Source organism: Schistocerca serialis, unplaced genomic scaffold (assembly GCF_023864345.2).
Source record: "Schistocerca serialis cubense isolate TAMUIC-IGC-003099 unplaced genomic scaffold, iqSchSeri2.2 HiC_scaffold_393, whole genome shotgun sequence".
Lineage (NCBI taxonomy): Eukaryota > Metazoa > Arthropoda > Insecta > Orthoptera > Acrididae > Schistocerca > Schistocerca serialis.
In genome coordinates, this window is record NW_026047969.1 from 15,001 (window position 1) to 20,000 (window position 5,000).

The 5,000-nt window shown below is 52.1% G+C and overlaps 1 non-coding gene across 1 annotated transcript in view; it reads right to left on the reverse strand.

Moving 5' to 3' along the window:
* Window positions 1–1,742, reverse strand: part of LOC126446482 (small subunit ribosomal RNA) — a 1,909-nt gene extending 167 nt beyond the window's left edge. The window contains exon 1 of the ribosomal RNA XR_007583304.1: window positions 1–1,742. This exon is cut by the window's left edge and continues 167 nt beyond it. This is a non-coding gene — a ribosomal RNA (small subunit ribosomal RNA).
* Window positions 1,743–5,000: the final 3,258 nt, after the last annotated feature.

Consider the following 5,000-nt stretch of genomic DNA (forward strand, 5'->3'; position numbering starts at 1 on the left):
GTGTGTACAAAGGGCAGGGACGTAATCAACGCGAGCTTATGACTCGCGCTTACTGGGAATTCCTCGTTCATGGGGAACAATTGCAAGCCCCAATCCCTAGCACGAAGGAGGTTCAGCGGGTTACCCCGACCTTTCGGCCTAGGAAGACACGCTGATTCCTTCAGTGTAGCGCGCGTGCGGCCCAGAACATCTAAGGGCATCACAGACCTGTTATTGCTCAATCTCGTGCGGCTAGAAGCCGCCTGTCCCTCTAAGAAGAAAAGTAATCGCTGACAGCACGAAGGATGTCACGCGACTAGTTAGCAGGCTAGAGTCTCGTTCGTTATCGGAATTAACCAGACAAATCGCTCCACCAACTAAGAACGGCCATGCACCACCACCCACCGAATCAAGAAAGAGCTATCAATCTGTCAATCCTTCCGGTGTCCGGGCCTGGTGAGGTTTCCCGTGTTGAGTCAAATTAAGCCGCAGGCTCCACTCCTGGTGGTGCCCTTCCGTCAATTCCTTTAAGTTTCAGCTTTGCAACCATACTTCCCCCGGAACCCAAAAGCTTTGGTTTCCCGGAGGCTGCCCGCCGAGTCATCGGAGGAACTGCGGCGGATCGCTGGCTGGCATCGTTTATGGTTAGAACTAGGGCGGTATCTGATCGCCTTCGAACCTCTAACTTTCGTTCTTGATTAATGAAAACATACTTGGCAAATGCTTTCGCTTCTGTTCGTCTTGCGACGATCCAAGAATTTCACCTCTAACGTCGCAATACGAATGCCCCCGCCTGTCCCTATTAATCATTACCTCGGGTTCCGAAAACCAACAAAATAGAACCGAGGTCCTATTCCATTATTCCATGCACACAGTATTCAGGCGGGCTTGCCTGCTTTAAGCACTCTAATTTGTTCAAAGTAAACGTGCCGGCCCACCGAGACACTCAATAAAGAGCACCCTGGTAGGATTTCAACGGGGTCCGCCTCGGGACGCACGAGCACGCACGAGGCGGTCGCACGCCTTCGGCTCGCCCCACCGGCAGGACGTCCCACGATACATGCCAGTTAAACACCGACGGGCGGTGAACCAACAGCGTGGGACACAAATCCAACTACGAGCTTTTTAACCGCAACAACTTTAATATACGCTATTGGAGCTGGAATTACCGCGGCTGCTGGCACCAGACTTGCCCTCCAATAGATACTCGTTAAAGGATTTAAAGTGTACTCATTCCGATTACGGGGCCTCGGATGAGTCCCGTATCGTTATTTTTCGTCACTACCTCCCCGTGCCGGGAGTGGGTAATTTGCGCGCCTGCTGCCTTCCTTGGATGTGGTAGCCGTTTCTCAGGCTCCCTCTCCGGAATCGAACCCTGATTCCCCGTTACCCGTTACAACCATGGTAGGCGCAGAACCTACCATCGACAGTTGATAAGGCAGACATTTGAAAGATGCGTCGCCGGTACGAGGACCGTGCGATCAGCCCAAAGTTATTCAGAGTCACCAAGGCAAACGGACCGGACGAGCCGACCGATTGGTTTTGATCTAATAAAAGCGTCCCTTCCATCTCTGGTCGGGACTCTGTTTGCATGTATTAGCTCTAGAATTACCACAGTTATCCAAGTAACGTGGGTACGATCTAAGGAACCATAACTGATTTAATGAGCCATTCGCGGTTTCACCTTAATGCGGCTTGTACTGAGACATGCATGGCTTAATCTTTGAGACAAGCATATGACTACTGGCAGGATCAACCAGGGAGCTGCGTCAACTAGAGCTGAGCAGCCGGCCGCCCGGGAGTGTGTCCCGGGGGCCCGCGCGAACACGCAAGCGTCCGCTCAATTATTCTGCAAACAGGAGGAGGCTGAGCTCCCCTGCACAACACACCTCGAAACCCTCTCAGGTCCCGGCGGCGCGCAGCGCCGTCCTAAGTACTTGGTCGGGTTCGAGAGAGGCGCAATCGCCCGGAGTTAGGCGAGTAGACGCTTTAGGTGCGACCACCCGTGCTCCCAACTGAGCTTGCCGCTGCCGACAGAGGCCCGGGAGCGTGCTGTCGTGGCATTGCCGGCGGGAGACAACACGCGCCACCTACGGTGACCGGCAGCTCCAACGCCAGCGCCACAGAAGGACAAAAGCCCCACTTGGGTGCCGAAGCGAACTCTCCCAGCACAGCGCACGCGCCAACACGTCCGCACAGCTGCGATACAAACCACCTGCGAGAACCGCTGGGGCGACCGAGCAGCAGACGGCGTCGCGGCGCCGAGCGCCGGGCGGCGGCGCATCCTCAGCGCACACAGTCCTCAATCGGACCAGCACACTGCAGATGGCCACCGCGCTTCGCACCGGGCCCGCGAGGACCTACTTTGGCCGCAAGGCGCCGCGAGCAGGGGGCGCCGGCGCGCAGCTGCGCCGCCTGCCGCGTCCGTCGGCCGGCGCGCCTGCCACTGGCCGCCCCCACCAGCCGGCTGTAGCGCGTGCGCCCACGCACCGCGCTGCCAGCACGCCGGGCGGCCCCCCCTCACCGGCCGGGGACGGTCCCACCCAGCCACCGCCGCGTATCGCCTCACACCCAGATCCCCTTTCGCGTTCGTGGGCATGGTGGGTCCCCTTTCACGTTCGTGGGCATGGTGGGTATCCCTGAAACAACCGGTTAATAGCTCGACCGATCGTCGCCAACACTGATTCACCTCTAGCGAGAACAACCGCACCACAACGGGTTACCTGTTGTTCATTTGCGTAACGTCACCAGCAAACGTAGACGTCCATCGCCATTTGCAACGAGTATTGCATGCCTGTGTCAGGTGTCACAACACACTACGTCTGCCCACATAGACGCAACAACATGTGCACGCCTCGAGAACACGTGGAAGGTAGCCCCCGTACGTATGCGGTGTCCATTGCGCGAACGACTGTCAGCCGGCCTCTGCAGGATGTCGCAGATGTGGAACGCGGTGCAACATGCTATCACGGTGTGTGAGAAGAGACGACTACGTCCGAATACACGCTCCACTACATCAACAGACTGCTCATGCTGATCGCCATCCAGGGCGTCCGTTCCTCCCACACGTCTGAATGGCGTACCACACTGCAATCCAGCTCTTATAGGGAGACGACACGTAGCTGCGTGCACAATATTTGGACTGTATGGTCTGCCGTTGCTAGGCGCAGTCGTCGTACGGTCACACATGTGCCACGATGTATCATTCAGTACATACGGACCAATGTGCAGTACAGTTTGTGGGTTTTGCGTACATCGGCGGACAGGTGACAGGCCGTACCACAACGTAGGCTGAGTACGTCGGCATGCGAAGGGCATTGAACATGCAAACTTCTCAACGACCAGCTTGCGAAGGCAGGGGGGAAGGGGGGGGGGCATGTACGTCCTGCTGCTATCCACATTACAGTGTATAGCAGGAGCATGTGGAAAGTCAGCAACACCTGCAAGGTGTTTAACATGACGCGATACACAGGGGACCGGGCAGTGCGAATAGCGAACTATATTGCGAGGGTTGCGGTTAGGCAACACTACACTAATTTAACGAGTTGCATAACAATTACAGAGCAGGTTCAGCGACAACGTGCGTCAGGTTAAGGCGCAATATAGGTTAGGTTGAGGCACAATATAGGTTAGGTTAAGGCACAACATGGGTTACGTTAAGGCACAAATTGGGTTACGTTAAGGCACAACATGGGTTACGTTAAGGCACAACATGGGTTACGTTAAGGCACAAATTAGGTTACGTTAAGGCACAAATTAGGTTACGTTAAGGCACAAATTAGGTTACGTTAAGGCACAAATTAGGTTACGTTAAGGCACAAATTAGGTTACGTTAAGGCACAAATTAGGTTACGTTAAGGCACAAATTAGGTTACGTTAAGGCACAAATTAGGTTACGTTAAGGCACAAATTAGGTTACGTTAAGGCACAAATTAGGTTACGTTAAGGCACAAATTAGGTTACGTTAAGGCACAAATTAGGTTACGTTAAGGCACAAATTAGGTTACGTTAAGGCACAAATTAGGTTACGTTAAGGCACAAATTAGGTTACGTTAAGGCACAAATTAGGTTACGTTAAGGCACAAATTAGGTTACGTTAAGGCACAAATTAGGTTACGTTAAGGCACAAATTAGGTTGCGTTAAGGCACAAATTAGGTTACGTTAAGGCACAAATTAGGTTACGTTAAGGCACAAATTAGGTTACGTTAAGGCACAAATTAGGTTACGTTAAGGTACAATATGGGTTAGGTTAAGGTACAATATGGGTTAGGTTAAGGTACAATATGGGTTAGGTTAAGGTACAATATGGGTTAGGTTAAGGTACAATATGGGTTAGGTTAAGGCACAACGTAGGTTAGGTTAAGGCACAACATAGGTTAGGTTAAGGCACAACATAGGTTAGGTTAAGGCACAACATAGGTTAGGTTAAGGCACAACATAGGTTAGGTTAAGGCACAACATAGGTTAGGTTAAGGCACAACATAGGTTAGGTTAAGGCACAACATAGGTTAGGTTAAGGCACAACATAGGTTAGGTTAAGGCACAACGTAGGTTAGGTTAAGGCACAACGTAGGTTAGGTTAAGGCACAACGTAGGTTAGGTTAAGGCACAACGTAGGTTAGGTTAAGGCACAACGTAGGTTAGGTTAAGGCACAACGTAGGTTAGGTTAAGGCACAACGTAGGTTAGGTTAAGGCACAACGTAGGTTAGGTTAAGGCACAACGTAGGTTAGGTTAAGGCACAACGTAGGTTAGGTTAAGGCACAACGTAGGTTAGGTTAAGGCACAACGTAGGTTAGGTTAAGGCACAACGTAGGTTAGGTTAAGGCACAACGTAGGTTAGGTTAAGGCACAACGTAGGTTAGGTTAAGGCACAACGTAGGTTAGGTTAAGGCACAACGTAGGTTAGGTTAAGGCACAACGTAGGTTAGGTTAAGGCACAACGTAGGTTAGGTTAAGGCACAACGTAGGTTAGGTTAAGGCACAACGTAGGTTAGGTTAAGGCACAACGTAGGTTAGGT